Source organism: Phacochoerus africanus, chromosome 8, assembly GCF_016906955.1.
Source record: "Phacochoerus africanus isolate WHEZ1 chromosome 8, ROS_Pafr_v1, whole genome shotgun sequence".
In the NCBI taxonomy this organism is placed as follows: Eukaryota; Metazoa; Chordata; class Mammalia; order Artiodactyla; family Suidae; genus Phacochoerus; species Phacochoerus africanus.
In genome coordinates, this window is record NC_062551.1 from 51,100,084 (window position 1) to 51,115,292 (window position 15,209).

General features: G+C 46.4%; 1 long non-coding RNA gene across 1 annotated transcript in view; it reads right to left on the bottom strand.

The window, feature by feature from the left end:
• Window positions 1-6,081: 6,081 nt before the first annotated feature.
• The window catches only part of LOC125132594 (uncharacterized), a 66,395-nt gene continuing 57,267 nt past the window's right edge, over window positions 6,082-15,209 (bottom strand). The window contains exon 4 of the long non-coding RNA XR_007136280.1: window positions 6,082-6,739. This is a non-coding gene — a long non-coding RNA (uncharacterized LOC125132594). The remainder of the gene's footprint in view (window positions 6,740-15,209) is intronic.

Here is a 15,209-nt window from a genome sequence, read left to right on the forward strand (position 1 = left end):
GTCACATTCAGTACTTGAAGGCATCAAATCATACTTCAAAGACTATACATGTATAGGATTGCAGGCTTACAGATTAAAAGCTCCAAGTTCAGAGCAAGACTTTGCGACCGTGTTTGTCCACTGGAAATGAACTCCATTGGGGAGACTTTCAAATACTGATGAGGGGATAAGAGCCGTGGTACCTCCATACAAGGGAAGACGGGTGACCCACAAACAACATGGGGATTAGTGGACCCCCCGCCCCCATGCAGTCGAAAATCCACGTATAAGTTTTGGCTTCCTGAAAACTGAACTACTAACAGTTGATTAATACATATTCTGTAGGTTATATGTATTACATACTATATTCTTACCAGAAAGTAAGCTAGAGAAAAAAAAATGTTATTAAGAAAATCATAAGGAGTTCCCATTGTGGCACAGCGGAAACGAATCCGACTAGGAACCATGAGGTTGCAGGTTCGATCCCTGGCCTTGCTCAGGGGGTTAAGGATCCGGCGTTGCCGTGAGCTGTGGTGGGGGTCGCAGATGCGGCTCGGATCCCGCGTTGCTGTGGCTGTAGCTCCGATTGGACCCCTAGCCTGGGAATCTCCATGTGCCGCGAGTGTAGCCCTAAAAAGTGAAAAAGAAACATAAGGAAGAAAAAATATATTTATGATACTGTACTGTATTTATTGGTACTATAAGCTTATGTTGTCTGTTTGCAAGATGAATCACCTGTCAGTACCTATGTCGACATAGGATCTGCAGATATTATCCGTATTACTAACACTAGACATCAAAAATAAAGATAACGAGAAAAAGAAATTCATATTCATTTACAGGTATAACAATTCGTGCATTGATAATGAAGCAGCAGCAATATGGTTGCTTTACGGTAGCCTAGCCTATACATTTATTTATTTTTTTGGCTGCACTCACAGCATATGGGAAGTTCCCAAGCCGTGGATCGAACCCATACCACAACTGTGACAACGTCCTCTCCTTAACCCGCTGTGCCACAAGGGGACTTCCCAGTCTATAAATTTTTACGACATACATGTGTGATTGTCATATGCATTATACAGTATTAGAAACAATGTCACATAAAAAAAAAATCACTTCCCTGTAAGTTTAGGCTGACACACCATTTCTTCAATTATTTGGGTGGGGGAGGGGAGGCAGGGCATGTGGTTATGTAATTCTTTGAATGCCAAGTTAAAAAAAAAAAAAACGGAGTTCCCGTCGTGGCGCAGTGGTTAACGAATCCGACTAGGAACCATGAGGTTGTGGGTTCGATCCCTGCCCTTGCTCAGTGGGTTAACGATCCGGCGTTGCCATGAGCTGTGGTGTAGGTTGCAGATGCGGCTCGGATCCCGAGTTGCTGTGGCTCTGGCATAGGCTGGCAGCTACAGCTCCGATTCAACCCCTAGCCTGGGAACCTCCATATACCACGGGAGCGGCCCAAGAAATAGCAAAAAGACAAAAAACAAAAAAAACAAAAAAAAAACGCCAATACTGTAAGACAGCCAACACACTGGTTTTATATGAAATATCGTTCACCACATGCCTATGTAAGGAGAGGCGCTTCAAAATGAAACGTGTGAGGTCCGGAACAGATGTTCCCGTCTGCTTGGTGAAAAACACCTGTGTGCACGTGGCCCCACTCGGTTCAAGCACGTTCAAGGTCAACTGTACCCAGCAATAAAAAGGAAGGAAATACTAAGACGTGCAACCACGTGGCTGAATTTCGAAAACACGCGGAATGAAATGAGTGTTCAAAATGTACTCAAAAGAGTGCATTTACTGTGAACCCACTGATAAAGAAATGCTGAGAGACACAGATCTAGTCCATTTTTTTTAAAGGCCAATCTGTCCTTGCCGAGGGTGGGGGGATTAACTGCAAAGAGGCACAGAGGAAACTTTTGGGGTCATGAAATGTTCTGTATCTTGACAGTAGTGATGGTTTCAAGGGTCAAATATATCAAAATTTACACTCATCACAGGTGCATTTTAATGGATGCAAATTTTACTTTTTTTCTTTTTTTGTCTTTTTGCCTTTTCCAGGGCTGCTCCTGTGGCATATGGAGGTTCCCAAGCTAGGGATCAAATTGGAGCTGTTGCCGCCAGCCTACACCAGAGCCACAGCAATGCCAAATCCGAGCACTGTCTGCAGCCTACACCACAGCTCATGGCAATGCCAGATCCTTAACCTACTTAACCCAGGGATCGAACCTGCAACCTCATGATTCCTAGTCAGATTCGTCTCCGCTGCTCCATGACAGGAACTCCCCAATTTTACTTTAATAAGGTGGATTTTTAAAAGTATATCGATATCCTGCTCTACCTTTAGAGATTATGATTTGGCTGATCAGGGCTGCAGGCTGGGCACTGGAATTTTGAGAAGCTCCCCCAAGAGATTCCAATGTGTCTGGAAGCAGTGGTCCTCCAGGTGTGCCCTACAGACGTGCATCAGAACCAGGAGAAGTTTGTTCATGCAGATTCCTGACTTCCATCCCCAGAGGTTCTGATGCTATAAGTCTGCAGTACAGCTGGGAACTTCATTTTAACGAGCTCCCCCAGGCAACTCTCGAATGTTCTCAAATTCTCGAGAACTTGAGAGCAGTTGCTTAGAACATGCTGTGGGTTGGGCCTCACTCGAAGGGAAACGATCAGCCCAGAAGAACGCAGAGCTGGGCCCTGCTGTGTGCCCTTGAGCCAGGCTCCAAACCGCTCTGATTCTGCTTTACCGTGGACACTTCAGAACCGGTGGCTAGTGTGCACTTTTGAGATGCACTACGAGTGTAAAATACACACTGGGTTTGGAATGCTTCGTATGAAGAAAAGAATGTAAAGCATCTCAGTAGTAATTTTTTTTTCTTTTTACGGTTGCACCTGTGACATATGGAAGTTTCCAGGCTAGGGGCTGAATCGGAGCTACAGCTACCAGCCTACACCACAGCAACACCAGATCCAAGCCACATCTGTGACCTGCACTGCAGCCTGTAGCAACACTGGCTCTTCAACCCACTGAGCGATGCCAGGGATCGAACCAGCATCCTCACAGACACGACATCAGGTTCTTAACCTGCTGAGCCACAGTGGGAATTCCCCCTACCCCCGCCAAAGAAAATTCATTTAACCATGGAACCACTTTTTTTCAATAGGGAACTCATTTTCTATAGAATTCTACTTAAGGGCAAAGGACAAGTATGTACTTTTTAGCTCTAAAATTCCATGATTCGTTGACAATGCTGGATGCTTAACTGCTAGGCCACCAGGGAACTCCTAAAATTCCACAATTCTTTAATTAATAAATTTCTCAAGAAAGGCTTCAAAGAAATTTTTTTGAATGGATGAGGCCTTCCTCATTTTCATAAACAAGCTCCTCGCTTCCCTATCATGTGTTGCCATGACAACAAGATTCAGTGAGGCACCATCTCCAAGACTGTCGGCCTCTGCTGTCTGTTGGGGTCTGCATGCATTTCCAAAGTCCCCCATGACCTGGCCCTGCCACGCCAGATCGACAGCTAGCAGGTATCACTGTCGCATAAAATAAACCATCTATTCAAAAAGCTGGTCTCCTGACTGCACCTTGACTTCAGCGTCTGTACTTTTGCTTTTTTTTTTTTTTTTTTTTTTTTTGGCTGCACCCACGGCAGGCAGAAGCTCCCAGGCAAGGAATCAAACCTGCACCATAGCAGCGACAACACCTACTGAGCCACTGGGGAACTCCTGCTTTTTTTTTTTTCTTTTACTTCATCGGGCATATCTTTCCTTCAAACTTCATAGTATGGCGCATGGCCCCTCCTCTACAAACTTGCCCTAGTTTATATGCAGTTCTAGTCTCTACTGATCCACTTTTTACAAACTCAATGGTTCCCACATTAGAATCATCTGTGGAGCTTCCGCCCCAAACGCAGAAACCCCGGCAAGACCAACTTAGTGGCTCTGGTCGGAAGCCCAGGTACCTATATGTCCACAAAGCTCTGCTCATGATCCTGATACACACACAGGAGCCAGAAAAATCTCTCTCTGACATACTGTGTGCATTCTGTACCGATTTTTTTTTTGCAGGTTTCTTATTTTATTATTTATTATTATTATTTTTGCTTTTTAGGGCTGCACCCAGGCATATGGAGGTTCCCAGGCTAGGGGTCTAATCGGAGCTGTAGCTGCCTGCCTACACCACAGTCACAGCGACATGGGATCCGAGCCGAGTCTGCGGCCTACACCACAGCTCATGGCAATGCTGGATCCTTAACCCAATGAACAAGGCCAGAGATTGAACTTGCAACCTCATGGTTCCTAGTCAGATTCGTTTCCGCTGAGCCATGATGGGAACTCCATTATTTTATTTTTTATTATAGTTGATTTACAATGTTCTGTCAATTTCTGCTGTATAGCAAAGTAACCCAGTTATCCATATACCTACACCAATTAAAATAAATTTCGTTTTGTCTTTTTAGGGCCACACCTGCAGCATACGGAGGTTCCCAGGTTAGAGGTTGAGTCTGGCCTATGCCACAGGCACAGCAATGGGCAGCAACACCAGATCCTTAACCTCCTGAGCAAGGCCAGGGATAGAACCCCCGTCCTCATGAATACTAGTCAGGTTCATTACCTCTGAGCCACAACGGGACCTCCCCTTCCATACCAATTAAACATCTCTCCAATGCTGCCTAGGGGCCATTGCTTGGGTGTTTGTGGATGCAGAGACCTCAGCGGTATCCTTACATTCAGGCGGCAGAGTAAAGGATGGCTGTGGAGTTCCCGCAACTAAACGCGATGCTGTTAAGTCATAATGGTATTTTCCCGGCTAAATAATGGGGCTATTTTGGCTGCAGTCACACATGAAGCATATGCCTCCAGATCCTCTGGCAGAGAATATATGAAAGAAAAGACAGAAATGCAGAGGAGAAATGCTGGTAGAGGTCAGGCTATGAGAGACCTCAAATGCCATGCTAAGGATGTCACAGCTTTCTTCTGAACAACAGAAAATAATCTAAGGGAGAAGCCCCCACCTTTGTTGTTACTGTTGTTTTCTAGCATTGATTCCCATGGCAGAAATTCCTGAGGGTGGCACCCAGCCATTTTTATTCATAGCAGTGTGTCAAGACAACCCATTTCCGGTAGGAAACACTACATCAGTGACTCTCTAAATGTGTAAGAATCCCATATTCTCACCCAGGTATTCTTTGGCTATTAAGTCGTAAGACCCAAGTTTCAAGGTGGAAGTGCCAGTGATTCTTAAAGCCTGATGTACTGCACTGAGCTTCAGTTACGATGACTAATCAATTCAATCCACCAGAACGATGACCGCCTGAACCCAGATTTATGTAGGGAGTGGCAGACAGGTGAAAAAAATTGTCCTGTCGTTCTGCTTTTTTTCCCTCCCGTCTTCGTGTTTTTTAATGTAAGTCCCAGAAATTAAAAAAAAAAAAAAAAATCCATCTGTGGCTGGCCTTCTAATCCCACTGTTCAGTGCTGCTTCAGACAGTAATGACACCTACTTTCCAGGGACTGTGCCAGGCGTAAGCACATGTAAAAGAAACTGATTTAGCATAAGTACATGTAAAAGAAACTGATTTTAAGCCTTTAGGGGGAAGTTTGAAAAACTGCAGTAAAAACTGAAATAGTAGCAGAGAGCATTTATTTATTTATTTACTTACTTATTTGTGTCTTTTTAGGGCCACACCTGTGGCATATGGAGGTTCCCAGGCTAGGGGTCTAATTGGAGCTGTAGCCCCTGGCCTAAGCAACAGCCACAAAACCATCAGATCCCAGCCGAGTCTGCAACCTACACCACCGCTCAGGGCAACATCGGATCCTTAACCCACCAGGTGAGGCCAGGGATTGAACGTGCGTCCCCATGGATACTAGTCAGATTCTGCTGAGCCACGATGGGACTTCCAGGTAGCATGTAAACTGACACTATCCCCTGTGCCAAGCACAAGCGTTTACATATCCCCTTAATGAATCCACCCAGTTTCCCCGTGAACAAGTGTCTCTACTGCTGTATAACAAATTACTCCAAGAATTCATGGCTTTAAAGAAAACAGTAATTAAGCACAGTTTCTGCAATCCGGAAACAGCTTACCTGGGTAGTTCTGGCTCAGAGTCTCTCGTGAGGTTTCCGTCGAGGTAAGGGCCGAAGCTGCGGTTGACTAAAGGCCAGAACATCTGCTTTCAAGATGGTGCATTCCTGTGGCTTTTGGCTGGAGGCCCCAGATGCCGCCCAGGGGGACCTCTCCAAAGGGCTGCTCTTAACCGTGAAGGAATGCAGAGAGACGACACCTAGGCTGCAACTAAGGGAAGGGAGGGCTCTAAACTGGGCTTGGAGAACAAGATGCCCTTCTCAAATGTAGCAGGTATGGGAGTCTGGTGGAGGCTGGTGGGAAGCCTCGCCGTAGCACCCATTTCTCCCTACCTTCCTTGTTACAAGAGTCCTAGAGCTGCTGAAGAGCCACCTCCGTCTCCGCCCGCAGCAGTGAATTAAGGATCCGAGCCCTCCAGGAAAGACAAGTCCTGATTGGTCAAAGGCTGAGCCAATCATGATGCTCCTTTTCCCAGCAAGGGGCATGTGACCACGTTCTGGCCAATGCCAAGTGCAAGGAAGTCTGCTGGGGGGCCGATGGAAAAGATTTTATTGTCTCTTGAAGAAAATTAGGAACAGTTGGTCCTCTTTTCCGCCTTCGAAGCTGCAGTTGGCCCGGGTGGTGACCATCTTGGACCGTGAAGGGAATCAGCCTCCAAGTTCAACCTACCCAGGGCAGGGAAGGGAGATGTAGAACCTGGGTCTTTGGTGTAATCGCCAAGCCCCTATATTAACCAACCCGGAACCGCACCACTATTGGAATCCTTGCTGCATAGGATAATACATGTCAGAGTTTTAAACCATTTTGAATTGAGTTATCCATTTGTGGCAGCCAAAAACACATCTAAACTGATATTTGGGAGGCCCGTTTTCTCACCTGATCATAATCCAGACTCAATTAGGCATGGGATGGGGTAAGGGACAGAGACAGAGGTGGCAAAGAGGAAGGTCCATATAAGGGGTTTTTTGTTTTGTTTTTTTTGGTCTTTTTGCCTTTTCCGCGGCATATGGAGATTCCCAGGCTAGGGGTCCAATCGGAGCTGTAGCTGCCGGCGTAGCTGCCGGCCTATGGCAGAGCCACAGCAACGCAAGATCCGAGCCGCGTCTGCAGCCTAAGCCACAGCTCACGGCAACGCCGGATCCTTAACTCACCGAGCAAGGCCAGATACCGAACCCGCAACCTCATGGTTCCTAGTCGGATTCGTTAACCACTGCGGCACGATGGGAACTCCGATATAAAGGTTTTAAAATAAGAGATGAACATATTTAAGGGGAAGACACCCGCCCCAAGTAAGACTTAAAGACTGGAGTCGTCACCACTGTGGACTCCTCAATTTTGCAAGAAAAGTTTTTCCAATGCAACTCTCTGAGAGGTGAGGCAATTGTACTGAGGCAGATCGCCGTCAGCCTCCAAGTGGGATTCAGCTTAAAGTGACAGGTTATTGAGTCCAAAAGTCTGGCCTGGGTTCACAGCCATCCTGGAATAGCTCAATTAAAATTGTTACTTTTCTCTCCTATTTTGTTTCTTCATCTTGATGGATGCAAAACTCGTGTTCTATTTGCTAATAATCCTATTATTCCCATTTCCTATTCCCAAAAGTTTTGACCATGTTGAAGCTGCTTCTTTCCCCTCCTCTTAGTGCTAAAAATAAATAAATAAAAATAAAAATGCGATTGCAAGACTTTGCCTTGAAACTCTGGGCTGTTTTAGGCTGGTAACAAAAATCTCAGCAACAAGAAAGCAAATGTTCCCTCTTCTGCAGCTTGTGAAAATCAGACTCTTTGCCTCATGAAAATCTCTTTGTAACTGTATTTCTAATAAAGTAGTCTATTAAGACGCTTAGACTTCAAAAATTGATGTTGTTCCAGCCTTTGAGAGCCCCCATTAATCTGCCGTATTAGTTTGCGTGGGCTGCCATAATAAAATACTACAGACAAGGTGACTTAAACAACAGACAACTTTTTATCTCATATTCTGGGAGCTGGAAGTCCACAGTCAATGGCTGGCAGAAGGTGGTTTCTTGTGAGGCCTCTCTTTTTGGCCAGCGGATGATGGCCCCTTGCCGGGTCCTCAGATGAGCTTCTCTCTTTGTGCACGTGCAACGCTGGCGTCTTTTCCTCTTATCAGATCACTGCGGCTCGGGTCCTGCATTGCTGTGGCTGTGGTGTAGGCCAGCAGCTGTAGCTCCGATTTGACTCCTAGCCTGGGAACTTCCATATGCCACAGGTGTGGCCCTAAAAAGAAATAGGAATTTCTTAGTTTCCCTGTGCATATAAAAGTAATGTTTATTCTGCACTGGAGTCTATTAAGTGTACAATAGCATTATGTTTAAAACTTGCACATACCTTAATTAATTAGTTAATTAATTAATTTTGCCTTTTGTCTTTTTAGGGCCACACTCGCAGCATATGGAGGTTCTCAGGCTAGGGGTCTAATCAGAGCTACAGCTGCTGGCCTACGCCACAGCCACAGCAACTTGGGATCTGGGCCACATCTTCAACCTACACCACAGCTCACGGTAATGCCGGGTCCATAACCCACTGAGTGAGGCCAGGGGTTGAACCCGAAACCTCATGGTTACTAGTCGGATTCATTTCTGCTGTGCCATGATGGGAACTCCCACACCTTAATTTAAAAATACTCTATTACTGGAGTTCCTGTCATGGCTCACTGGTTAACGAATCTGACTGGGAGCCAGAAGGTTGAGGGTTCGATCCCTGGCCTCGCTCAGTGGGTTAAGGATCCAGTGTTGCCGTGAGCTGTGGTGTAGGTTGCAGACTCGGCTCGGATCCCACGTTGCTGTGGCTGTGGCGTAGGCTGGTGGCTACAGCTCCGATTGGACCCCTAGCCTGGGAACCTCCACATGCCGCAGGAGCAGCCCTAGAAAAAGCAAACAACAACAACAAAAAAACTCCTCTATTATTGGAGTTCCTCGCTGGCTTAGCAGCTAAGGATCTATTGTTGTCACTGTTGTGCCTTGGTCACGGCTGTGATGTGGGTTCAATCACTGGCCCAGGAACTTCTGCATGCCACAGACTCCACCAAAACAAACAACTTTATTGCTAAAAAATTTTAACTTTTGCAAGTTGTAGTAGCAATATGAAAGATCCCTGATCACAGATCACATAACAGATATAATAATGAGGAGTTCCCGTTGTGGCTCAGTGATTAACGAACCTGACTAGCATCCATGAGGATGCAGGTTCGATCCCTAGCCTCGCTCAGTGGGTTAAGGATCTGGCATTTCCATGAGCTGTGATGTAGGTCACAGACGTGGCTCAGATCCTCCATTGCTGTGGCTGTAGTGTAGGCCAGTGGCTACAGCTCTGATTCGACCCCTAGCCTGGGAACCTCCATGTGCCACAGGTGCGGTCCTAAAAAAAAAAATATATATATATATATATATATTTATTTAATACATGTTATATATTATATATTGATTATATATAATGTATATATTAGTGAAAAAGTTTGAAATTTGCAAGAATTTGCGACACAGAGACGTGAAGTGAGCAGATGTTATTGGAAAGTGGCACCAACAGGTTTGCTTCACCCGGAGTGGCCAGAGACCTTCAGCTTATGAAAAATATAACATCTGTGAAATGCTCTAAAGCTAGGAGGCCTGTACGGGACATGGTGGCTCCAGAACCGCATCACACTTCCTGGATTCACAAAGATAAGAGCCTCTGGGAAACACACCTTGCCAGTCACCGGTGGTGCCTCAGCAAAAAAACACCAGCCTGTCCGTGCCTGTGCTTTCCAAAATATGACAGAAGCATCAGCGGCAGAGTCTCCATTTCAATTTCGCTTTCCAAATCTCATGCACATATGTCAGACTGGCAGAACCCGGGTTTCAAGGGAAGAGAGGAAATAGAGGTTTAGCTTCCCAGCCTCTGTTCATACAGGTACCAGAAGGAGGAAGTATCAGATGGCGAGCAAAGGCATCCACCATCTAAAACCCCTGGGGCATTTTCTCTTCGGCTTCCTACATCCAGGGGGAAACCCACAGCCGGTCTTTCCCCGGTGTAGGTAGTCCCACTTTGCAGAAGAAGGTCCGGATAACCTCTGATTTCTTCATACCTACTTTTCTACCAGCACCTAGGTGGAGATTTAAGATCTCAAGGAATATCCCCCCTCATCCTGGCCTGTAGGCAGAAATAATTGAGAGTGAGAAAGAGATACAGGAGAAAGTGACATGATGGCTTGATTACCGAATAACAAGAAAGCCCGGCCCTATGGATGTGCCATGGCCTCTGCCTCCTTTCTACTGCTTCCAACGGAAACAGCTTCCACTTTGGCTGCACAGATTCAAAATAACAACAGCTTGGATTTCTTGGGGCTCAGTGGGTTAAGAACCCGTCACAGTTCCGTGAGGACGTGAGTTTGATCCCTAGCCTGGCTCGGTGGGTTAAGGATCTGGCGTTGCCTTGCAGGTCACAGATGTGACTCAGCTCTGGCGTTGCTGTGGCTGTGATGGAGGTCGGCTTCGGCAGCTTCAGTTGGACCCCAGGCCTGGGAACTTCCACATGCCACAGGTGTGGCCCGAAAAAGAAAAAAAAAAGTAGAAGAAGATGAAAAAAAGTGAAACATGTAGGATAAGACTTTTCCCACCCAGAAGTTCCTCTGTGGCTCAGTGGGTTAAGGATCTGTCATTGTCACTGCTTCGGCTTGGTCACTGCTGTGGCATGGGTGCAATAGCTGGCCCAGGAATTTCCACGTGCCGTGGGTATGGCCAAGAAAGGAAAAAAAAAAAAGTTTTGTTTTGTTTTTTGAGCTTTGCAACTTTTTTTTTTTCCGATGTACAGCATGAGGACCAAGTTACACATACACGTATACATACTTTTTCCTCCCATTGTTGTGTTGCGATGTAAGTATCTAGACATAGTTCTCAATGCTACACAGCAGGATCGAAGAAAAAAAGGTTTTCCCCATCCAAACTTAGCCCCTGGCAGGACAGGAGATTCTTTTGGCCTTCAATTCAGTTTTGTCCCAAACTGCCCAGCACTGACTAAAATGATGCTCTCCCGCTCTCTCTCTCTCTCTTTTTTTTTTGTCTTTTTGCCTTTTCTAGGGACACTCCAGCAGCATATGGAGGTTCCCAGGCTAGGGGTCGAATCGGAGCTGTAGCCGCCGGCCTACACCAGAGCCACAGCAACGTGGGATCCGAGCCACATCTGCAACCTACACCACAGCTCACGGCAACGCCAGATCCTTAACCCACTGAGCGATGCTAGGGATCAAACCCGAAACCTCATGGTTCCTAGTCGGATTCGTTAACCACTGAGCCACGACAGGAACTCCATCCCCGCTCTCTTTCAACACACCATCTCCCTCTTTTTCTCCCTCTCGGACTCTCTCTTTCTCTCTCCCTGTCTCACTCACACACTCACCAGGAGAAATAAATGATGCTACAGGCACTCAAGGAGCCAAGGAAACAGGAAACAGGCGCATTTCCTTGCGCCTCAGGAAAAGCACAAGGATGGGATAGGAGGAAGGAAGTGAGGCTGGTTTGGGGAGAATGTGACTTAGATGAGTGTGACATTGAACAATTTATTTAACCTCATGCATGTTTCTCTAGTTTCTCCTATAAAAAAAATAAATAAATAAACAATAGTATCTGCCACCTTAGGGATGTTAGGAGCCCCAAATGACCTTAAAAGAGTGTGGGATAGAATGTTTAAGATCACGGACTCCGTAATCTGATGCTCAGTCCTCCCCAGCTGTGTGGCCTTGGACACATCACTGACCCTCTCACTGCCTCGGTTTCCTCCTCTGTAATGGGAGAATGGTGGCACTTGCCTCAGACAGCTGTTGAGGGGATAAATGAGCTAAAAGATGTAAAGTGTTTAGAGCAATGGCCCACTCAGAGTTGCATTCTCTGTAAATGCTAGCAATCATGGCAAGATTATTTCCTCCAAGTGGGAATCATGGTTTTGGTTTTTTTTAAATGAAACTCTAGATTTTATTCTAATTTCACCAATTTTTCCATTAATGTCTTCTCTTCTCCTTCAGGATATAATCCAGGATAATGTATCACATTTCGTTTTCTTTAACTCCAGAGTCTCCTTTTCTCAGTCTTACTTTGTCTTTCATAACCGTGATCATTTTGAGGATGAGTGGTCAGATATTATGGAGAAGTCCCTTGATTTGGATTTGTCTGAGCCTTTCTCAGACTCGGGTTATGGTTATGTGGGAAGAAAGCCCAGAGAAGTGAAGCACCCTTCTTAGTACATCATATTAGGAGCTACATAATACCTACATGACGGCAGTAGCGATGGTAGACTAAGCTATCTGACCCTCATGAGAGAGAAGTGACTTATAAGCTATTACATCTGCCATTTGCATTCTTTCTTCCTACTTAAGCAGTCATTTCTTTGCCAAGTAGAATTGGACTTGATGATGGTTTGCTATGATTTCTATGTGCGTAATTTAGCCATTTCTTGGAATGTAAGCAAGAGTCTATTTAAACTCCATCCTACCTTGGTTGGACTGTAAAAGCTAGCTATGTATGTAATTGCTCCTGGCCCTCTTACCTCTACTTTTTTTTTGCCTTTTTTTTTTTAGGGCCACACCTGCAGCATATGGAGGTTCCCAGTCTAGGGGTTGAACAGGAGCTGTTGCCACCAGCCTACACCACCGCCACAGCAACATCAGATCCAAGCCACATCCACAGACTACACCACAGCTCATGGCAACGCTGGATCCTTAACCCACTGAGCAAGGCCAGGGATCGAACCCACAACCTCATGGTTCCTAGGTGGAATCGTTGACCACTGAGCCACGACAGGAACTCCTGGATCTAGATGTTTTTTAATGATGTCACTAAAAATTTCTGTCCATCTACTGGCTATGCTTTCCTATGTGTTGGCCTCATTCTTACACAGCCTCTCTACTCAGGGTAAAAAGAGGACCCCCTGCAGCTCCACACTCAGATCCCTTCAGCTTAGCAAGCCCAGCAGAAAGAAGTGCTGTCTTCCCCAGAGTTCCAATAAAAGTCTTCATCCTGGTCCTCCTTGGCCTGCTCTGGGTCATATGCCTAAGACTCAAAAAATCACTGAGGGAGTCCCTGTCCTGGCTCAGCAAAAACAAATCTGACCAGCACCCATAAGGACACAGGTATGATCCCTGGCCTTGCTCAGTGGGTTACAGATCTGGCATTGCCATGAGTGTAGACTGGCAGGTGCAGCTCCGATTGGACCCCTAGCCTGGGAACCTCCACATGCCCCTGGGTGCGATCTTAAAAAGACCAAAAAAAAAAAAAAAATCACTGAGGCATGGGGTTGAAAGAGTCTGATTGGCCAGGCTTGGGTCACATGTCCAGCTTTCCCCCAGTCACTGTGGTTGGAGAGTGAAGGGCTCAGATAGGTCGGGACTGGGCCCCTCAGTTCCCTGGAACCAAAAGAAGGTTGGTTTCCCAAAAGAAGCTCCAGGTGCTGTTACCTGGAAAAAGAATAAAGCAGAAACCACAGAGTCTTCATCCACAGATGGTTATTAATCGTGTTGCAAATATTTGCTTACTACCCACCAGTTCCCCCCTGGCCTGGCTAGTCACCCTAGCTGATGCTTTCAGAAAAATCATGAAGAAACAGTATGGCTAATACTAATTAAGACATAACCAAGTCAGAGTTCCTGACGTGACTCAGTGGTTAACGAACCCGACTTGTATCCATGAAGATGAGGGTTCAGTCCCTGGCCTCGCTCAGTGGGTTAAGGATCTGGCGTTGCCGTGAGCTGTGGTGTAGGGCACAGACATGGCTCAGATCCCACATTGCTGTGGCCGTGGTGTAGGCCAGGATTGTAGCTCTGATTTGACCCCTAGCCTGGGAGCCTCCATATGTCACGGGTGTGACCCTAAAAAGACAGACAGAATAAAAAAAAAGACATAACCAATTCACTTGATAATGACTACTTTTAGAGTCTCACAGGGGAAACTTTGCTCCAGGGTGGGGGAGAACCTAGATGTCTCTGGGAGAGAGCAGCACGAACTTCTGAGTCAGATAGGAGTTCAAATTCCAACCTCACTCACTTATTCTTTCATGCATTCACCGAAGGAAACTTCTTGGGCGCCCATGACCTGTCAGGTACTATGCGAGACGCCGGGAACACTGTTGTGAGCCAGAAAAAATCGCCATCCTCCTGGATCCGACATTCTCCTTAGGGAGGTGGATGCGGAAGAGAAGAGACAGATGATAAACAAGTGGACAGAGAAATAAATCATCTCAGATCCAGCAAACACGGTAAAGAAAATAAAGCAGTGTGTCCTGCTAGCGAGACAGTGGGGACCGAATTTGCAGTGGGTGTTAGGAAATGCTTTTGGGGAGGGTTGATATTTGATCGGAGCCTGGGATAATGAGATGCAGGCAGCCATGAGATAATCCGTGTAAAACCTCTGAAAAGGAGTAACACGTGCTAAGGCCCTGAAGTGTCTCACCCGAAGACCTGACAAAAGCCATTACGGATCGCTGTGACGTTAGGTGAATTCCTTAGCCTCTGTGCACCGCTGGAAAATGAGGCTGATCACACTAACCCCTCACGGTTGCTATGAGGATTCAATCAAACCAACAATTATAAAAAGGCAACCGTGAACACCAGCTATTATTTGGGCAATACAATTATTAACTTGAGAAGGACAGAAAGGGCCTGAAAGGTTAAAAGGATGAGAGAAAGGGGCGTGGGTGGCTTATCCTTCCAGAATCCAAAGCTCAGGATACAGTATGAGCAAAGCCCTGAGAAAGGGCTTCTGAACACGACTCCAGAATATCCTGGATACCAATACTAATTAGCGTTATTAGCTTCGGCCATTTATGGAGCACCTAAAATATGCCAGGCACCTGCTGTCCATGGGCCCCTCCGGCCCTGGGGCAGGCAGTATTCCTAACACTTAGATTTTACAGAAGCTCAGAGCCAAGGATCACAGAGTCTGGAGCAAAGACAGCCAGGAGGCCAGCAGAAGCCCAGCCACCCACTACCTGATGACCTTTGGCCGGTCCTCGCCTCTGCAGTGGGGTTGCAGGGGCAGGACAATCCCGCCCCACCCTCCATCGTCATCATTCTCCAGGCCTGGAGGGGGCGGGGGGGGGAGGCAGTGAGAGGAGAGCGAAACCCCAGAGCCCCTTCTCCAAGGACCCTGCCCAG